The following is a 23613-nucleotide window of genomic DNA, read 5'->3' on the forward strand; positions in this document are numbered from 1 at the left end:
CGTCTTCACCCAATAATAGAAAAAAAGTTCTTTTACCTGTTCGGTTTTAAAAGCAAGCATTCGACGATTGATCAAATGATAGAATCACCGATGTTATTAAGAAAGCTCTTGAAGAAAAGAAAATTTGTTCAGCGGTCTTTTTAGATGTGTCTCAAGCTTTTGACAAAATATGGCACGGGGCCTCAAATTCAAATTAAGACTAGTCCTACCTGAAGGAGTCTTTACCATTCTTAATAATGTCAATGAATGGACACAAACATGGCGAATAGCACTTAACGAATTTAAGTCAGTCCACGTAGACTTTACGTACAAGAAAATAATAGACTACCTGTTTTCATTAATACTACTCAGGTCCCATTTGCAAATGAGGCAAAATATCTCGGGATGACTCTCGACCCGAAATTAAACGGAGACCGCATGTTAAAAACAAATGTGATCAACTTCCACTCAATTCTGTTTTTTGTGTTTGTGTTAGTTATTCTGTGAAATTTTGAATGTCAAATATAAATTAATTTTTTTTCCTTCAAATGAAATATTACAAATTAATTTTCAAAAACAGTAATATTCAGCTAATAAATGGGACAGTTGGTTTGCAGAATATTTTAAGTGAGTATATAATGCGTTTATTTGTTTAATTACAGAAAAAAATAACATTTTGAATGAAAAACCAAAAAAATTAGTGATTGAGTGATTATTTTGACTTTTAAATATGCATGTATTAGTGCTTCTGGATTTGATTCTGATTTAAATCGAGAAGAGAATTTTTCTTCTGAGAATCATTCTTGCTGTCATTTTCAATTCAATAAAACGGTTTCAGAAGACTTCCAAACGCTTCCGGACGGTTCTGGACGTCCAATCGAAAACGACATTAGTATCGAACACAAAATATTAGTTTACAAGCAGGTAATTAAGACTGTCTGGACATATGGTATTCAACTCTGGGGTTGTACGTTGTACCCGCGATACAAATTTAAAAGGATTACAAACTTTTGAAAATAAATTATTCGCGAAGAAATAAAAGATTTTGCCCAAAAGCATAGAAAACGGTTAGTCGAACATACTAATAAAACAATACTAGACATTTTCGACGAGACAAACTTATTACGACGTTTGCGAAGGACTAAACATTCCAATTTGGTACAGTGAAATTTTTCAATTTAATTCCTTTATTTCAAATTATCGGCATTGATTAATATAAATTTAAATGTTTATAGACTTTATTTGTTTAATCTTATATATAAAAGAGAGTTCGTTAAGTGTGTGTGGCCGATAAACTCGCGTTTGGCTGGTCCGATTTTGGTAATTTTTTTTTTGTTTGAAAAGTATTAATATGTAGATGGTTTGTATCAAAAAAAAATAATACCTTTTCTCCCATCTTCACATATATGTATGTCAATTTGTACGAGCAAAGAAACACTCTCACTTAAAAAAAAAAACTAAACTTGTGTCGTTTTCGATTGGTTTCACTCAAGAATTCACTCATTCTGAAATCGAATGGAACAGGTCAAGTCGCTTCCACTCAATTCTGTTTTTTTATTTTGTGTTTGTGAAATTTCAAATGTCAAAAATTGATATTATTTTTTTTTTTTCAAACGAAAAAAATTATAAAAATTATAAATCTGAAGACGACGGAAGAAGAAAATGTTTAAAAAATCATTCCACTGCATTAAGGTACCCATTTTAATCTTTTTATTAATTTTAATTTTAATTTAATTTAAATTTTTGAATCACAACAAAAAAGAATGATTGAGTATTTTTTTGTTGACATTTTAGTGTTCATGTATAAGTGCTTCTGATTTTAAATTGAGAAGAGAATTTGTCTTCTGAGAAGCGTTCTTTCTGTCAGTTTTGTGCGAATAAAACACTTTCAGAAGGCTTCGGAATGATTCCGGACGCTTCCGGAGAGCCAATCGAAAACGCCATTAATTTGTAAACAAATTTATTAGACAGGCTTTCAAAATAATTATTATCGTTTAAGGCCTGATTTTGACAACATTTGCGTACATGTTAATGGTTCACAAATATGAATTTAATCAGATTTTGTTGTGTCATGCTGTGTATATGTATTTAGGTATGTATGCAAAAAAAGAAACAACGATTAAATTCTATTTGTTTTGATCAAAAGAAGCTCAATTCTGAGGAGTACCTACATTCAACTTCGTGATGCCATTAATGATGGTAATGTTTATGATATTGGTCAATTCACTATTTTGCTAACTTCATACACTGTTGCACACTGGGGCCTACTGTATGGGAGGCTGATGTGATAGTCTTATATATAGTAAATTAAAGTTTGGTGTTGTGTACGTTCGCTAACCGGCCAAACAAAACCGGTTGTCTGATTTTCTTTAATTTTTTTTTTAATCAAAGAGGAATAAGAGTAGAAAGTTTAATACAAAAAAAAATTGATGATTTTATAGGGTAAATAGGAATAACAGGACATTGAGGCTATTTTCTAAACGGTAAGTTTTAGAGATCTGGTTTTTTTTTTTAAATTGATAGATACATTTATTGTTAGTTTGGAAAAGGTAATGAAAAAATTCCAGTCAAAACATGTGATATACCTTCGACAAAAGATTAATTACAGGTAGGCAACATTTTGTAAAGAAATTTGAATTACACCATTAGAAAGATACTAAAAAAAAATTAGGCGTCTCATACGGATTTTTTTCATAGACCCTGTACCTACTTTTAAATATGAATTCTTGAAAAAACAAGGTATTTTTAAAAAACTGCGAAAACATATTAATAGGACATATGGGTTTAAATTATGCACATGCATGTGCAAGTAATTGAATTTTTAAAATGATTTTTGACCGAATAAAGGGAAAAACAAGTTTTTTTATTTTTATCTTTTTTTCTTCAACATATAAATGAATGAAATTTACGGTGTAGATAGATAATAAGCAAGACTATATTTGTACAAAATTTCGAATTGTAAACACAATCTTGAAATAACGGTAAAAGAAAGTTCTATTTTTCAACACCTCACATCTTTTGATCCAGAGCACATAAAAATTGTATTTAACTTTATTGAGCATCTTGATGATATTACCTTTATTTGATATATCGCACATAGCCGTACATCAACTACAAGCTACATAATGTTAAATTAAAAAGTTGAGAAATACCTAAAAACACCTGTGGAGATCTGTTGATGATGACCAGCCACCAGTGGTGACCAGTGTGGGAAGTACCGTAATCTCAGTTTGATCTTTTGATATGGTTGGCTTTAAAAAATTCTTACTTTTTTTGTAGGCATTGTAAAAATATTATTAAAACGTCATGTGAAATGTGAAATAATAGGCTTTCACATGATCTAAAATTTATTATAGGTTGTCATCGAAAAAATTGATTTATAGCGTGAGAAAATAAAGTATATGTTTTTTTTTTGTTTTTATTAAGAGACAATTAAATTGATTCTCTCCATTGCATCCATGTTGCTTACAATCAATTCTGAGAAATTCACATAATGCCGTGCTTTTCAGAGCGTAGGAATAGCTTGCCGAAAGTTGAGCGAACCACGCTCAAGCACATTATGGGGAAGAATATTTTCGCTGACTCCACAGAGAAAAATAGACCACATAAAATAGAACAAAAACAATAAGATTTCTCTATGGTTTTCATCCAAGAAGGAAACCTTATTAAAACAATCGGGTTTTCCTTATTGTTTTAGAATCTGCAAAAAAATAAAAAAAAGATGACCAGGCTGGGAATCGAACTGGAGACTTCAAATCATTAGTCGTTCAAACCTTACCACCTGAACAAACCTGCCATGAAAATATTGATCGCGATTTTTGTTCTAGTGCTAAGTTGCAAAAAAAATCAACTTTTCAGTCAAATTTTAATAAGATTTTCTCTATAAAAATAATAAGAAATCTCCTTAAAAAACCTTATTAATCGTTGATTTTAATAAGATTTCCTTATGAAATGTATGGACGGTAAAACAATATGGCAATCTGTTAGTTTTTAGCGGGTCATATTTTTCTCTGTGTCGCACATACTTCACGAAAAAATTTAACTATATGTAGGTACCAAAAAGAGAGATCAAAATATTTTCTAAAGTGGAGTAAAAATGGGCGTAAGAAAGGGCAGGGCAAATGTTACTCTAATGTAACATTTTTTTTAAATTCGTAAAAAATATTAACTTAAACAATTTTTTAGGTAACGATGGCTTAATTGAAAGATAATAATGCCTAGCTACTGGATTATTACAAAAAGTTAGTCAAATATCATACCTTTAATTTTTTTTATCGAGAAAGGGACTGAAATTCACATTTTTTTTTTTGTAAAAAAAAATTTTTTTATATATGGTCATAATTTAAAAAAAAAAGATATAAAATATGTTAATGCTGAAAGTGTTTTGCTTTTTTGCTTAGAAGAAGTAGCATACATTATAGTTTCATAAAAAGTTATTTTCTCAGTTCTCCGACTTTTTTTGCTGGTCATAGGCAGTGCATGTTACTTACATGTAACATGAGAAAAACACATTAGTTTTGCTATTTATTATTTTTGAAAATAACTTTTTGCTATTCATATTTCTTAGTTGTGATGTTTTTGACCCGATAATACCGAAAAAACATTTTTTAATACTGATTTTCATGGCTTAGGTTCGAAAGGGTAAAGTGCGATATTGGTAAAAGGGTGTATTTGTAAAACGCTTAATTTTTAAAGTGCCGTAACAAGCCGTATTGAAATATTTATGGAAAATAGGTTTGAAAGAGTTAATAACTTTGCATTATGAAATTTTGTGTGGTGCAGCATTGTAGTGCATGAAGTGAGCATTTTACTTAGGCTACTTTTTGCTAAAAGTTTAAAATTGAATATTTTTAGACTCATTTAAAGTTTTGATCCCCTTTTTTTTTGTTAGAAAATAATAACTCATTACAGAGTCGAAAATTAAAAATAAATACAAGAAATGGCGGAACGAAGTCCGCCGGGTCAGCTAGTTTCCTATAAAATACTTTTTTTTGATAACAAAATGTAAATTACTTTAATGATTTAATTTAAAAAAAAAAATGTTATTAAGTTATTTTTAGATATCATCAGTAGGAACTTTCACCGGAAAGTTACCTACAACACGTAACTTAACTTCGAGAAAGATAAATTGCGATAAGTTCCATAAACAAAAAATACCAAGACTGGAAACTCGGCGGTCAACTGACGTTTGCCTACAAGCTGCGACCTGCGAGGTGTGGCCAATGTCGTGAACCTATCGTTGTGTTCGTGTCCGATGTGTGGTGAATGTCGTGAATCTATAAATGTGTGCGTGTTAACGTCATTTACCGACGTGGTGGCTTTCACATGTATTCACAGACAACACTGTACACAAAAGGGTTTTGGGGGGAAAGACGTACGAAAGTTTCCAGGTTTGGTATTTTTTGTTTATGATAAGTTCCATCTGAACTTAGTTGCAATCGGGAGGAGGAGGTGGTTTTATGAGCAGAGGCGTACGTTGAGTTGCCGAGGCCCCGGGGCTCCTTTGATACAGAAAATAAAAACAAACAAAAAAGAACGTATACAAATACGCCCTACATTTTTTTGGAGCCTCTGATGTATCATTTGTTGGTTGCTAAGATTATAATCTTAAATAATTATAATTATTCAAACAACATTTTTTCTTTCGAAAAACCAAAGGTAGTATTTTTTTTTGGGATGAAATATTATGTGGCTGGCTACCAATTCATTAAGCATTACAATGAAGAATATAGTTTGTCTCTCTGGTGTCCGAAGTGATTTATTAGGCCAATCATTATATACATTTGGAAATGCAAAATGGCCGAGAAAGCTAAATTTTGGATATGTTGTAGAGGATGCCTAAAAAAGCTTAACTTGAAGTTTTCGACCAAGATTTCCTATGAGCTTTTTCCGCCATTTTGAAAAAAAAAGGTTTTTTGACAATAACTCGGCTATCTGACGAGATGCGAAAATTTTACAAGAAGCTTTTTTGTAGCTTTTAACGAGTTCTACAATTCATGCATACACATTTTTTGTGTATCATGAACCGTTTTCGAGATATCGATTAAAAAAGTAAACAATTTAGGACATGCCATTTGTTTTCTGACATACTCTATTTTTGGGTCATGAATATCGAAAAAATTATTAAAATAAAATTTGTAGACCACATCCAGACCTACAATGTGGTATTTTTATATTTTTTTTTGACAAAAATTACGACTTCCAGCCGGCCGCAAAGTCGGCGGAAAAAGCCATCGTTGGAAACCTTGTTTTCATAGAAAATACCAAGGATAAATTTGGGAACTTGAAAATTCTTAAGGAAAGTGCCCAAAAACTAGATCTCGGAAGCATTTTTACGTTCGAATAGGACAATATTCCAACAAATACGGGCAAGGTGGTAAAGAAATGGTTGCTGTGCAATGTAAGTACGCAAGTAAAACATTCCACTTTGGCTCCAGATCTGAATCCTATTGAGCACCTATGGGTTAACGTAGAAAAAAAGGTTATCAGCACGCAATAATCAACTAGAAAGACCTCAAAACAATGGTACTTGACGAATGGAACAAAATTTCTCCAGACGCGACCGCCAAGCCTGTAAAATCGATTAGACACAGATTGCAGGAAGTGGTCAAGAGCAAAGGAGGTCCTAATAGTTATAAATTAATTATTTCCTTGACTAAAGTGACTTTTATTTAGTTTTGTTCAACGAAAACTAGTCAAAAAAATTAACTGTACGGAGACTTTTTTGTTCCTTTTTTTCCTTTTTTGTACTATGAATTTTTGTTATTTAAATTTTTTAAATAAAAATGGTATAATTTTGTTTAAAAAATATTAATTGATATACACTCTTTAATACCTGGTACTTTACAAAAAATTTCGATATCTTAAATTCAATATTTGAAGGAAAAAATTAAAAAAATTGTAGCTGTCCGGAGACTTTTTGGACTATGTGTATATAAAAAGTGTCATGACACTTTCTTTTCCTAAGACCGACCGTTTCTTAGGTATAACGATTCAAATAGTTGAAGTTGAGTTGAAATCGTCATAATCAGGCCTATTCTGAAAAAAAACTCCCAACTGAAAAGTTCTTAAAATTTCATTATTTTTTAGCTTGGATTTCGTTCTTCAATGGTTAAGAATATGGGGAAAGCCAAAAAAAAATGGAAATTTTCACCATTTTTCCGATAGGGGCCTTTTTCCCGATACCATTTCTCTGGGAATTTTTGTTTAGAATAGGTATGAATATATCCAGGGTGCCCGTTAGAGAATGGACAACCCTAAAACGGCTGATAGCTACACTTATGACTATTCTAAAAAACAGATAGAAAAAAGTTCTATCGCAACCAGTTCATAAAATATTGTTTTTTTTCGTTCAGTGTATTTTAAATTTTATCATCTTATGTTTTCGTTCACTACAACCAGGGCCCTATTTCATAAAACTATTAGTGTTGTACTTGTAGACTTGTAGTTACAAGCACAAATAATATATGGAGTTGTAGTTTTCTGTTTCATAAAAAATTTCATTCATTTGTAGTCTGGCGAATTCAAACTATTTTGCTTCTAAAAAACTACAAGTGTAACTAGGGGTAACAAAAATAAACAAATAATAAACAAATATTCGAACTTTTTGTAGCAGCAGCGAGAGACGAAATATTATGAGGAATTTTTGTGAAATATAGGGCGTGTTTTTTCTATTACTCAGTAGCTACTCATTTTTGATTTTATTCGCAAAACAATAATAAAAATTACACAAGTAAGTATTTGTTTTTATTGTTTTTCGAATAATATAAAAAAATGAGTACCTACTGAGTAATAGAAAAAACACGCCTATAATAAACATTATTGGCTTTATAAGCTAAAAGCTTGATTTTTAAAGATTGGTTTTTGGTAGATTATGGTCTTAACATTTAGTTTAAATATTAGGCTATAGAAAAGTCTATGTTTCTTGAGAAAAAAGCTACAAACAAATGAAATCGAGCTTTAAAGATGAATCAGTGTTGTTGTGTTCGATTTTTGAATGGCAAAATGTTGTGAAATTCCTTTGAACTAAAACATTGATGCACTAAATATTACTTGGCAAAACAAATCATCTTTTGCAACTTTCGTCAAAAAAGCTTAAACTCATAAATGAAGTAAATATTTATCTCTAAGTAAATTAATCTTTAAGGATAAATAACCAAATTTAATATTCATTACTTTTCCGCGTTATGGGGTGGAAATGCGTCGGGAACTTTTTGCACTTTTTGTTTAAAAAATTCTTTACCATCTAAAAAAATATTTTAGTGGTCTTAGCGTTATATTAAGCATCAAAAGTTCCTAGATAGTCTTCAAACCCATGCGCTCCAAATCTAACGCAGTAGGTAACGAAAAATTTAAACCAATGAAACTATCGAATTGTGTGTATGAATGTTGAAATCCCTACAGCAAGAGCATATGAAAATTCAATGCTATAACAATGCAATTTTTTTTAAGTACCATACAAATTCCCGGCACCAATACAAATCCTTCTTACTATATCAAAAAGTTAAATTCAAGTCGTTTCCTTTATATCCTTAAACCGCAATTACTTACAATCAAAAGCTTCTATTTTGAGTGCATATTGCAGGAAGATGAATGCATAATGATTTAAAAGGCAAGACTTTTTGTAACTAGGAATGGAAGATTGATTTTAGTGCCAACTAATTTTTGATATCATAAAAATTTAAAAGACTGCATTGTTATTGCACTTTAACTGCCAAACGACGTCCATTAAGGCTCCTTAAAGGGACAACTAAACTAGTATATTTTTTTCTGTCCATGACACCCAAAAATTGTTGTAAATTCTTGATTATAATGCTTGATAATTTAAGATCCATTTTTGTGATGCAACGTTATCCATGAATTACATTTAAAACCCAAAGGAACCAAAATTAGCCATCATATTTTGTTTTTATTAGTCTTTCTACTCTTGTAAAAAAATCGCTTGTAGCTACAAGTCTATCACTAATAAAAATTTTACAAATACTTTTATGAAACAGAAATATTCGCCCCACTTGTAAATTTCACTTGTAGCTACAAGTCTACTTACTTATAATTATTAGTCTATTGAAATTCTTTATGAAACAGAAATTTGCTGATAATTTACAAGCTACAAGTAAATTCACAAATAATTATTAGTCTTGTAGTTTTATGAAATAGGGCCCAGGAATGAATTAATTTTATTTATTTCTCTTTTTTATAATTTTCTACAATAATTGTATGAGTACATAAACGCTTTAAAAACTGCATAACTATTGCAAATTTTCGTAAAAAAAATTTTGAAATCTGTATTTTGATGCAAAATGTAAAAAAAGTATTTTATGAAAAATTTTAAACATCTGTGGTATAAAATAAATCTATAGAAACCTAGGTGTCCAACTTTCTTAAAAATATTCCCCTTAGACGAGAATATTTTTAAGAAAGTTGGCCACCTAGGTTTCTATAGATTTATTTTATACCACAGATGTTTAAGATTTTTCATAAAATACTTCTTTTACATTTTGCATCAAAAAACAGATTTCAAATTTTTTTTTACGAAAATGTGCAATAGTTTTGCAGTTTTTAAAGCGTTTATGTACTCATACCATTATTGTAGAAAATGATTAAAAAAAAAAGAAATAAATAAAATTCGTTCATTCGTGGTTGCAGTGAACGAAAACATAAGATGATCAAATTTAAAATACACTGAACGAAAAAAAGCCAATATTTTATGAACTGGTTGCGATAGAACTTTTTTCTATCTGTTTTAAGAACAGTCATAAGTGTAGCTATCAGCCGTTTTAGGGTTGTCCATTCTCTATCGGACACCCTGTATTATATTATATTACCAGGGAAATGGTTTCGGGAGAAGGGCCCCAATCGGAAAAATGGCGAAAACTTCCATTTTTTTTTGCTTTCCCATATTCTTAACCATTGAAGAACGAAATTCAAGCTAAAAAAATAATGAAATTTCAGGAACTTTTCAGTTAGGAGTTTTTTTTTCAGAATAGGTCTGATTATGACGATTACAACTCAACTTCAACTTTTTGAATCGTTATACCTAAGAAACGGTGGATCTTAGGAAAAAAAGTGTCATGACACTTTTTATATATAATGATCTGGTCTACAATTCATGCATTGAAAATTTTTTGATAAGACTTACCGTTTTGCTGAAAATTGTGAAAAAACAGTTTTTGTGACCTTTGACCCCCCGTAAATTTTTTTCCAGGCCTCGGATCGATGAGGACTTTTTAGATTTAATTTATGATGGTGTTTCCAATAATCCTACAAATTTTCAGCTTGCTGGGAATTAATGTAACCTCGGATGTCTAAATTGACCGGACTATTTGCTTCAATCTCAATATTATTTAGTTCATCAAAATTGCAATTAGATCAGTGCCAATAATTTTTGAAAATAAAAAAATTATTAGCAGCATATGGGTGGTTGGAAAATTTAGGATAAATGGTATATGAAAGCGGAAAAATAAATTGCCCACAAATCAAGCGAACTTGTCTTTCATGAAATATTCTGCAAGCCTTTTTCGTATTCAATTTTATAGTTTAGATTTTTTGCGTAGTATTTTTGATACGTCAAATTCTAGTTTATCTTCTGATGTTCCAAAAGAGCTAGGTTGCATTTGAATGCACATTTGCATTTGTTCACATATTCGTTATATATTATGAATTTTCCTCGCAGTTTTGATTTTAACTCAGATAAATGTTTTGCTACATCTAGGTAGGTATCGTGAATTATTATAAAAAAATTCCCAAGTCCCAGAATCGTTGGAAGGTTAACTCAGAATATTCGCTTCCTAGTTCACTTTAAGAAATCACAATGATTTAACCCACGAGATCTTATACAATTTGTTATTTTTTTTTGGTTTTGTCCCATATTTATTTTTTTGCTTATACCTCTACTCCCAAAATCTGCTAGGTCTAATAGCAAAAAACTTGCTTTTTTATCACTTTTGACTAGTGCATAGAGAATTTCGAAGTTAGATTACTTCTACAATATGATGGTTACAATGACGATTGTGGGCTCATTTTATAGATAATTATGAGTACTATAATTCATTCTTGAAGAATTACCTTGACAAATTCAAAGTTCGTCAGATATATGAAAAAATGTCATTTTGCCTCAACCTTGCGACACAAACCCGCACTTTAACCAACTATAAAATTTTATTTAATCAACTCACGGAATTGTTTTGTAAATCATTTTTTAGATAATTTTATTGGTAATAAGTCTCACCTTCGTAATTTTTTGTTAAAATGAATAACAATGGAGCTATTCAATAAAAACGATACCAATCTCTTTTCCAAGATGGCGGCTGTTCCCAACCTCCAATCATCCCAACAAATTGACTTTTATGATAAGGACAACTCCCAGAACATATTCCATGAAAAAAATTTTATCCCGCGAAAAATGCGATTTAATTTACTAATTTCCCTGGGCTATAGTTATAGCTGTGTTTTATTCTCCTTGTGATTAATATCAGATCATTGTATTTAGTTGCGAAACAATAGGCGTGTTTTTTTGGCATCGCTATCTGCAGCCAAATTCGATTTCCCAAAAAAACGTATCCACAGTTGACCATCCGCAGCTGTCTAGCTGTCAGATAATAAAAAAAAACGAATTTTATTCATTATTATTTTTTAGTAGTTTTTACGCATAATTAATTTATTTTTGAAACGTTAGATATAAACCAAACCAAATGAAATTGCTAAAAATGTATTTTCCGGATTTTCCATTTGTATTTCCATCTGCATTTGTTCAAAAATTGATTTTTTATTTTGGTTTTGTTTTCGGATAAGTTTTTGACATATTGGGGTATGTTCGTAGATATCAAGGGGCACGGTAGTGCCCAGCCAAGTTCTCTAGCAACTTTGGCACTACACCCTTATTTACAGGAAACAACTCAGGCCATTTTCGACCACCTCTAACTTCCACACCAAAGATGCTAGAATTTACATTTGTTGAGCTGGTCAAAACCAAACACCTAACAAAATTTCAGCCTCCTACGATGAGTAGTTTCTGAGATATAGGGGTTTAAAAATCGCAAAAACCGTAACTGACTCACTGATTCACTGACTCACTGACAGATCATCAAAATTATGGAGAACTTCCCGATATCGTAGAAACTTGAAATTTTACACGGTGGTAGGACTTGTGGTGTATAAAAACAATCGAAAATTTGAGATTTTCAATTCAGGGGGCGTGGCAACCGCCCATTTTCAATCCATTTTAGCCTAATTATTCGACACTCTGGTGCAGGTTTGTCTATAAAATATCTAAAAAACAATACCCATCCATTGTTTACTCAAGGAGACCAAATAACCCACACCGAAAGCATAAGCAACAACCCCCATACCATAAACGAATCACTGCAGTTTTTACCAGTACCTTCCTTTCTTTTCGGATCTACTTCTTTTCTCGGTTTTCTAGAAATATTGGCACATCCATAACTCATATGCACGCAAGACGAAGTGTACTGCTCAGATGGACCTGGTAAAATTTGGAGAAAGATACAAAAGTAACAAAATCCCATCAAAAAGCTGGTACTGGTAAAAACTGCAGTGATTCGTTTATGGTATGGGGGTTTTTGCTTATGCTTTCGGTGTGGGTTATTTGGTCTCCTTGAGTAAACAATGGATGGGTATTGTTTTTTAGATATTTTATAGACAAACCTGCACCAGAGTGTCGAATAATTAGGCTAAAATGGATTGATTATCTTCAATAAAGGTAACGGCCCTAAGCAAAACTCGGTATTTTTGAGTGAATTTTTGATCAAAAACTTTCAAAACCAGATCCAAACGTCCCCCAGTCACTCGATTTGGATACTATTTAGCATCTGTTGGACCATTTGGTGAGAAAAGCAAGGAAGCATTCAAAGGATTAGCTGAAACGAGTCTTTTAGGAAGAGTGGAAAAGATTCGGCCCAAAAGTTGCAAAAAATCTAGTAAAATCAATGCCTTCAAGTTAGTTTGACCTCGTCAAGTCTAGGGGGTAGCCTAAAATATATTAATTCCCAAAAAAATTTAGATATTTATACTTTTAACATCGATTTTCATAGTTTTTTCTTCTCTGTATACTTACTTTTGTAATGCAAAATTTTGTACTGTGTTTAATTTTTTGTCACTTTTTCATTTAGTATTGATTATTTGACAAATTTTTTTTTGTAAATATGTAGGCAATGATTAATGAAATAAAACCACATTTAAATTTTTTTCGAAAATGTGTTAGATTCTTTTTTTTGAGGTCTTGGTTAAACAAAGTTAGGGGTGTATACTTACTTTTGTGACTGAGTGTATATGCAGGGTCAAAAGATCGAAATTGAAACTTTTGAAATTTTTTCTGGTAAATAGTAGATGAAATCAAGTTTTGTAATGGTTTACAATGGTTTCATATAAACTTAAGTTTTTAAAATAAAACAATAACAAATGTTCAGAAAATGTCAAACAGAGAAGTGTGTTTGAAAGTGCGTGTGGTGAATCAACTATTATTCCTTTCTTCGAGACCTTTGTTAAATAACTAAACTTGTTTTTCTGTGTTGGCTATATGTAGTTTTTGATAACTTATTATTTTTCGTCGACGTTTCAAGTGTGAATACACTCTTCTTCAGGACTAAAATAATAAAATAATTCTAAAAAAAATATAATATATTTATAATAGATACTTTTCTTAAACTTTTCTTTTCTTAAATTCTTTGTTATGGTTCTCAATAAGTTGCTTTTAGATTTCTTAAATCGCTCAAATACAGGGTGGCTGATGAAAGCCGCTACCAAAAAAAACTTTAATAACTTTTTTTCTACTTAGTGAATCTGGTAATTTTTTTTTTTTAATTTACAGATTGGTTTTTAGATTTAACAAAAATGCATATTAGAAAGTGGATAATGTTTTCGCAGAATTCCTACGAAAATTTTCCGATAAGCTCATATGCATAGTTTTACCATTCCGTTGAAACCCCAAATCGCTTGCACTTACTCCATCCGACCTTTTCTTTTGAGTTTATTGTAAACATTAAGGCCGCAAAGCAAAACCAGCAAATTTGAATGAAATAAAACAATCCATTCGAGAAATATTTGCGTTTATTCCTGTCTCAAATCTTCAAAAAACAACTTTTTTTTAAGGCACCCCACATGCATTAACGACCAGGGGAGGCATTTAAAATCCATTATTTTTAAAACTAATTAAGCTATATTTAATAAAATTGAATGCGCTTTAACATGAATAAAAGAAAAATAAATTCCATACACTGAAAAAAAAAGTTATTTGAATTTTTTAATGTAGCGATATTCATCAGCCACCCTGTATTTTAAAAATTCAATAAAAATGTATTGAAAAAGACGTTTGAAATCATTGAACTTTCAAAATATAAAAACTTTTTATTCACTGATAAGAAATTCAAAAAATTTCTTTATCAAATTTAAGTGAAATTAAGTTGATGATAAAATTCACCTTAAGAAATAATTCTTTTTAACAAACTGACTATAAATACTACTAAGCCCTTCACAATCCGATCTCCTATTTACAGTATTGTCTGTATCTAAAATATGTAGCATTTCTAAAACCACTCTTTTATTAAAATGCTTCTCTGTTTGTAAAATATCTATATTGTTATAATCTGGCCTATGTCCCTCATCTATACAATGTAAAGCTAGAGTAGTTTTTTGTGAATGTCCGTTGTTAATATCCGATCTATGACCAGCTATGCGATTTTTGAGCTTCTGCATGGAAGTACCTACATAAACTAATGGACAATTGTTTGCTCCATCACCTAAACATTTTATTTTATAAACTATATTTGATTTATCATTTTTTGTAAGTTCACTTTTTAAATTCGAAAAAAGTGAATTTTTTTAAAACATTTACTGACTTAAAAGCTAAACGAACACTATCTTTGTTTCTAATAGGAGCATCAAAATTCGATTCGAAAGATTAGGAATGTACAAACAACTTCTGTAAGAAAACTGCGTTCTGTTATTAACTAAATTTGGTTGAACCAATGGGTTAAAGTATTGGTTCAATAATGTTTTTATTATACTTATGTGAAAAGAATTTGAAAGCAGAGTATCCATGGTTCTTTTCTCAAAACTCATTCATTTTTGGAAAATTTTCAATCTGTAAGCGTTGATCCATAAGCCTTAACAATATGGGTATAGTTAAAACACTAATGAATAATAGTGAAAATTACATAAATACTATCGAAAAAGTTTTCATTATTATTGTAAATAAAAACGTTAGTTAGTGAGGTAGCGCAGTGCGTAGTGCACTGGCTTCTGAACTCGCTTGGTCTAGGTTCAATACTCAAGTGTGACGGAAGAAGTTTTTCAAATCAAATGAAAAATTACTAGACCAAGCACCACACACAAAATGGAATAAAAAGGAGTCTGATGATCGGATTGGCATCCGTGAAACAGTACTGTAACTCTAGCCATAAAACACTTGGTGGTAGCACCTTCAAGATGTTGTTGTTGTTGTTCAAAGATTATAATGGAGTTAGTTACTATTGTTTAGTGCTGATTTGATATTTACAAGGTTATTTTTGATAAATTTTGTGTTGTTTCTTGAAGTAATTATGCCCAATTTCACATTTCGTGTGACTATCGTACTTAATTTCTTCTATTTTCACATTTTATTGGAGACTCTTTTTTTATCAAAATCCTCTTTTTTGGCCTTCTTTTGAAAATCTTCGAAGGTAGTCCTGATCATCTTATTTATTTTTTTTTCAATATCAATTTTTTGAAAAGAGGCATTTGATTTTTTAAATCTTAGTTTTTAGTGTTAATAAACAATTACTATTACAATTAATATACTTTACAGTGAGTTTTTACAGTAAAAAAAAAATAAAAGTGTTGGTAATCATCAACTACCTACAAATTTTGCGTATAAGAAGGGTACAACAGCATCTTACTGATGAGCCCAACTGTTGTGCCTGGGCCAAACGGATTATTTTGAACTACAGTTCAGAACAAAACATCAAATTGAATTTATTTCATATAAAGTCCACATTCCACAAAACAACAACAAATTCTTGTTTACCCCAATCCCACCCCAAACTCAATTACTAGATCCGCGCCTGACCCAACCATTTGAGAAAAAAAAAAATGCATGACTGGGTCGCACGAACTTGCTCTTAGAGTTCAAGTTGCCTAAATTTTTAAGACTTTTTATATACAAATTTGAGATATTAACAATTGGTCATATCGCAGGCATTAATGAACCGATTTGAAAAATTCAAAAATTTGAAAGTCTTGCTAGGCATCAATTACAATATTTACTTATTTTGTTTAAAATGACACTTAGCGATTTTGAGATAGTTCCTTTTGTTTATAAAATTTCAGGTATTTTCAAAAACAAACATTGTAGCTAGATTTCTCATCCCCAAAAACATATAAAAACACTCCCATATTGCGTTGATCTTAAAATTTATACTCAAAGCGGGTATAAAGTTTAAGCTGAGTAGGGGTATGGTTTTTTTTTAATTAACTCGAAAAATATGGGTCATATAGAAAAATTTATTAAGATAACGGTTATAGAAAATAAAATTTCCTACAAGTTTTATCCATATAATTTTTGTCAAAAATCAAAAATGGCCGCGTTATTCACTAAAACGTGTTTTACCTTTAATCCAAGATGGTGACTTTGGCTCAAGGTCGATTTTCCCGAAAAACTGGTTTTAAGCTCTCAGTGATCCCCTCTACGGTCCTATGAAAAAAAAATTGCACGATCTAATTTTTTCCATTTCAGCTTAATTTTTTGTACACCCCGACTGGGCAAAACAAAAAAACATAAAACTCGTTTTTTAAGAAAATAAAACAAAATCTGAAATCGAATTGCCCTCCAAAACAAGTATGCAGTTTTGATTGATATAAGTTAAAACCCTGTATGCTGTTTACGCAAAATCAAAAGATAAGATTTAGTAAACAAGTTACAGTTGCATTTGTCAACTCGATAAACAACATGTAATGGAATTTGCATAGGCAAGAAAACATTTGCTGACCACTGCATCGATTGACTATTAGCTCTCTCGTAAACAACTCTCTGTTACTTCATTTCTCTGATTGATTTATTTAATATTTTTGCTGGTGATGCTGAGCATGTTCAGTTGCAGAAGATCAGTCAGCCGAGAACAATAGCTGTGTTTTTTTGGCATTGCTATCCGTATCTGCAGTTGGCGTTTACAAGCATAACAAAAACAACACGCAGCTGCCGATAGGAATAGAAGCTAAACCAAGCTTGGCATAGAATTTGACGATGTGTATAAGTTTACGTTTTCCTTTCTCTTGGTTCGTGCATATACATTTTTGTTCAGTGTTGATATTTGGGAAATCCTACTGCGGATAGCTTTGCCAAAAAAACACGCCTAATAACTTAATTAGTTTTTCCTTTTACTTATATTAAGATGCATTTTTAGAAAAAAGAGGTATTTATAGGTAAATAATTTTTTGGAAAAAAAGTTTAAAAATAAAGTTGGTATGCCATTTTGTAGAAATCACTAATCAACATCTAAAAACAAAATTTCACGCTTTCGATAAATTTATTTTTCAAAAAAAAAATTTCAAAATTTTTTTAAAAATCCAAAAATTATTTCATTCGAAATTTTATTTTTGGCTTATATTCGAGTTATACAGGGTATCCTAAAAGTCACAGTCGAAACGAAAACGGTAGATAGAGTAGGTGTTGACAGTTATCGGAAAAATAATACAAAAAATCGCAGCCATATATTTTGTGAGTTATGGGAAAAAAAATCGAAAAAATGGTCACGGTTTTTCATGTGCCGTGACTACAAATCTTAATTTTTCTCATTTTTTTTTCTTTTGTTTTGTATTCTGAAAGGTTCAGAAAGGGAACAAAACTTAGATAATATGGAAAAACTACCTAATAAAAAAGTCGGATTCTTAAGAAAAAAAATTTGATCTCGGTTATTTATGGAATATTCTCAACAATGTTATACCATTTTGAAAAGAGAATTGAACATATTAACTTTTAAGGTAATTTGCCGAAACATCGTAGTGCATTTTTTTTACACTACGGTTCATTGAATTAGAGTCATGTAAAATTTTTTAGTACTTAGTTGGACAAAAAAGTAATATTTTCTTTAAAACTGATGCAGCTGAGTTAAAATTTTTGAATGCATTTGGTAGCAGGGTTATTCAAGGTTCCGTAACAAAAGAAAAAAAATGAGAAAAATTAAAATTTGTAGTCACGGCACATGAAAAACCGTCACAGGGTAACCATTTTTTTTGATTTTTTTCGAATGCCCATAACTCACAAAATATATGGCTGCGATTTTTTTTATTATTTTTCTGATAACTGTCACCACCTACCCTATCTACCGTTTTCGTTTCGACGTTGACTTTTGGGACACCCTGTATAAGTGCTTCTTCACAAAAAGTTTCGTTGAAATCGAATAAGCCGTTTTGGAGAATATCGGATTTAAAAAAAAAAGGTTCTATAGCAGGTACCGTTAGTAATGATTTTCCAAAAAAAAAGTTTTCATTAAAAGATATACCTTGTCTTAAAACTTACATTTGAATTTTTTAAACTAAATCCAGGGGCGGACTGGGGGTCAAAGGGCCTCCCGGGACTTTAAGGAAAAGGGCCACAAATACATAATTCACTTTTAAAATTTTTAAAAAGAAAAGTTGATATGCAGAAACTGTTTCTTGATATTAAGTTTTTTCACGTTTATTGATCTATAATCTGTGAACAGGCGGATCAATTTATTTGAGTGATTGAAAATAAAAAAAAATGTCAGGGCTAAGTTATATAACATTCATTTTAAAACGGTGTTACTTTCAGTTTAGTCAAAAGAAAATATGTATTCTTTATATATCTAATATAAGGGGTTCATATATCAATATATCGAATGTCAAATACAAATACAAATCGAAAAAATCTTTATCTTAATTTGTTTGACTAATGTAGCTAGAATGTTATTATTATTATTATTTGATCTCAACACAACGTTCTAGAATGATATTATAGCCCAGGCAAATTAGTAAATCAAATCGCATTTTTCGCAGGACTAAATTTTTTTTCGTGGAATGTATTTGGGTGAATGTCCTTATCACAAAAGTCAATTTTTTGGGATGGTAGGATGTCGAAAGCAGCCGCCATCTTGGAAAAGAGGTTGGTACTATTTATATTTAATAGCTCCATTTTTACTCATTTTAACAGTCTTTTTCACAATAAAATTATCTAAAAAATGATGTTCTAACGGAATTCCGTGGCTATATTAAATTCAATTTTATAACTGGTCCCGGTTTGTCTCGAAAGGTGGGGACAAATTGACATTTTTACTTGCGATATTGGTACTATAGGGCAAGTTAAAAATTCGAAAAAATAATCGGACTTGAGATAACAATCAGACATGACATTAAGATGATAGAATATGCTAAAAAAGTGGGTCCCGCTATTCTGCTCTGTCTGTCCGTCTGTAAGTACCGCGAGTTATAGCCTAAACTAATGGAGCGATTTTTTTCAAACTTGGTAGTTAATAGTTTGGGTGATTCCCTGGAGGACAAATTGAATTTTTTTTTAGGGCCAAAACTAACGGTACCTACCTGTCTTTTGAAAAATCGATTTTTTGAAAACGGGTTGATAAATTTTATGGAAATTTCGTTTTTTTATTTCTAATAAATGGCATACCAACTATATTTTTTGAAAATTGTTAGAAAAATTTTATATATAAAAATTATTTTTTTATAAAACGGCTTTAACGATTTTCGAAATTTTCTTTTCATGGAAGATATCAAATAGCATAGGTACTTAGTTTTGTGTAAAAGATCATTTAAAACGGTGTTTAATTAATTACAAAAACAGATTTTGTTTATTTTGACTACTTATAGAATTCCTTAAAAATATCAAATTTTAATTTTCCCTAATTTTGTTCAGTAAAATTCTTTAACATCAGTTACTTTTACCATAAGAGCAAGTGCGTGGGACCCCAGTAGTGTATTTTATTTAATATATTTCACAAACTTTTGAAACTATAACACTTCTAATTGCACTGGTTTACAGCCAAAATGGACACTCAATCCCACTATTTTTACTTGCTCTATAGGGCAAGTGTTCGTTTTGTATAGACAAAAAAATTGAGGTTTTAATCAAAACCAACATTACCATGATGGAGAAGATCAAAAAAGTGAGTTTCGTCATGCCGTCCGTCGTCGGTCTGTCCTACGAGCTAGGGCGTAAACGGATAGATGGTAGATGGATTTCCTTTTAACTTGGTACAGATGATTTTTACCTAGTTCCAAAGACCCGTTTTTTTTTCAATATACCGTTTTGGAGGTATTGCAATTTTCTCGAAAACGGCTCTCGAAATTTTGTGTACGTAATAGTCTTTTGGATTCTAACAAAACTGCATTTTTAGTTTTTCTCAAAAAATTCGGAAAACGGAAATATGGCGTTGTCGTTTTTGCAAAAATTGTAATATTTTTTAGGTTTCTATATTTCATAAAAGCATAAGCCAATTTAAATCAAAATCTACAGACAGGTATTTCATATCATTTTAAAGTGTAAAATGCAAAACAAAATTTAAAAAAAGTTTATATTTTAAATTTAATTTTTTAACTTTATATTTTTTTAAATTTTTTTTCTCGGAACTTAACAAAATCTTAAATATCCAATAGATATTTAAGATAAAGATACTTTTAACTACAAGAGCAAATAAGTGCGACCCAGTCATGCATTTTATTTTCTTACGTGCTTTGACCTAAGGGTCTCGGAAATTACTTTACAAAAAATTACGATGGATACGTTTTCGAGACATAATTTCTCAGTTTTTTGTCGTTGTTTTTTCCCAGCATAGGTAGTACCCATTCGGGAAATATCTTGAGTAATTAACGACCAATCTGAACAGAAAAACCGGCCCTGATAGCTGAATAAATAAGCAACAAACACTAAAATATTTTTTTGGGTCACTCCAGATGTTTAAGAGAAATGTATAAAAAGATTTTTAAATTAAATTTTTGACAAAAAAATTTCTTACTGAAAGAAAAAATCAAAATCTTTCGAATCCTCATCGTTTTAAATTTTGCATGTGTAGTACGTTTTTTGGAAAAGATAACAAAATACTTTTCTTCAAAATCTATGGATTTTGTGACTATCACTATTTTCGACCCTTTAAAATTTTTTTTCAAATTAAAAAATTGTAAAAAACTCAAGAAAAAACTATTCGAAAAGGGAAAAACGACATTTTTGATGTTTTTACTAATAGTTTTTTTGTATCCTTTGAGTATTTTTAGATATAAAGGAGAAAAGAGAATACTACTTTATCTTTCAACATAATGGTCACAAAAATTGAATACGGCTAAAATTGGATAAAATATGGACTTTGAAAATCTACTGTTTTTGATCTTTTTAAGCCATTTTTCTTTAACAAATGCAAGTAGCGTATTTTTATCAATTTAAAGCATTATTTTATAAAAAAAAACGATCTTATATGATGTTGTTTATCCTAAATCCCGAAACTATTTTGTAAAGATAAAACCGCGGAGTGCTATTAAATGAGAGGGTGAAAATTGAAGATAGGGGTGCAAAAGCCCCATTTTTGAAGTTCTCAATATCGCACCCTCAGTGCAAAAGAGCGATAAGTCAAAAAATGACATTTTTGAGATAATGATGAGGAAATGTTGCTTTTTAAATTATCTTTCTTTTGAAGGGCTTGTTGTTAACGTAAACGAAAAACTCGAAAGATTATGACTGTTTTTATCCAATTCCTACTATATTAAAAGTCAAACTCTTTCCTAATTTAAACAATTTTAAAAAATAAATTTATTAAAACTACAAAATAAACATAATTGTTCTTGTAATAGAGCTTTGACATTATGGAAATTGCTGTCCCATGGAAAGTTATAGGGGAAAGTTTAGAGTCAGTATGTATTTTGCAGAAGGGTTTTCTCGAAATGAGCTTTTTTGAGTTCTCGCTCTTTTGCACTGAGGGTGCGATATATCTCGCAAACAAAGCAAAATTTGTATGTATCGCATTTAAAAATTTCCTATAAGAATAATATTTTTTTCATATAAGAATAATATTTTTTTTTTTAATTCAGAAAAAAATTTGCGTATCTAAACAAAATTCGGTGGGCCTTCAAAGATCTATAAGGGGCCTACATTTACTAAAACGGCCACAAGCATAATTCTGTGAACCTTGAAAGATCGAAAGAAGGCCTACATTGACTAAAGGGCCACAAACAAAACTCGGTGGGCCTTCAAAGATCTATAGGGGGCCTACATTTAATAAAAGGGCCACAAGCATAATTCTGTGAACCTTGAAAGATCGAAAGAGGGTCTATATTGACTAAAGGGCCACAAACAAAATTCGGTGGGCCTTCAAAGATCTGTAGGGGGCCTACATTTAATGAAAGGGCAACAAACAAAATTCGGTGGGCCTTCAAAGATCTATGGAAAGCCTACATTTACTAAAAAGGCCACAAGCATAATTCTGTGAACCTTGAAAGATCGAAAGAGGGTCTATATTGACTAAAGGGCCACAAACAAAATTCGGTGGGCCTTCAAAGATCTGTAGGGGGCCTACATTTAATGAAAGGGCAACAAACAAAATTCGGTGGGCCTTCAAAGATCTATGGAAAGCCTACATTTACTAAAACGGCCACAAGCATAATTCTGTGAACCTTGAAAGATCGAAAGAAGGCCTACATTGACTAAAGGGCCACAAACAAAACTCGGTGGGCCTTCAAAGATCTAAAGGGGGCCTACATTTACTAAAACGGCCACAAACATAATTCTGTGAACCTTGAAAGATCGAAAGGAGGCCTACATTGACTAAAGGGCCACAAACAAAATTCGGTGGGCCTTCAAAGATCTATAGGGGGGCTACATTTACTAAAAGGGCCACAAGCATAATTCTGTGAACCTTGAAAGATCGAAAGAGGGCCTACATTGACTAAAGGGCAACAAACAAAATTCGGTGGGCCTTCAAAGATCTATAGAGGGCCTACATTTACTAAAAGGGCCACAAGCATAATTCTGTGAACCTTGAAAGATCGAAAGAGGGCCTACATTGACTAAAGGGCCACAAACAAAATTCGGTGGGCCTTCAAAGATCTATAGGGGGCCTACATTTAATAAAAGGGCCACAAAAATAATTCTGTGCACCTCGAAAGATTTATAGGAGGCCACAATATGTTTATATTGACTAGCAACCGAGCATTTTATGAGAAAGTTTTCTTTTACAAAATAGAATTTCAAGTGCTTTTAAAAATTTTCTTCTTGCCCGAGGGCCTACCGGGAAAATTCCCGGTTGCCCGGTGGGCCAGTCCGCCCCTGACTAAATCGTTGGAGCCGTTTTTGAGCAATTTCAACTTTACTGAAATCAGTATATGACAAGTACCGTTTTTTTTTGTCCAAAAAAATTTATTCCGAAAACCCCTGGAGAGTCTCAAAAAAATGCACTGACAATTATTATGTCAATTTCGTAAGGTTTTTTGGTCAATTTGTATGAATTTACTAGAGGTAGTTTTGATTTTATGATTTTAATTTTGAAGAAGCCATATGTAGATACTGTACAAGTATAACAGAAATTGTAGTAGGAACCACGCCTCTTAATCAATAAATTATGACTGAAAATACAATATTCATAAGAAATAATTTCAATGATAATACATTGTATGTCATACATTTTAAAT

Source organism: Episyrphus balteatus, chromosome 2 (genome assembly GCF_945859705.1).
Source record: "Episyrphus balteatus chromosome 2, idEpiBalt1.1, whole genome shotgun sequence".
Lineage (NCBI taxonomy): Eukaryota > Metazoa > Arthropoda > Insecta > Diptera > Syrphidae > Episyrphus > Episyrphus balteatus.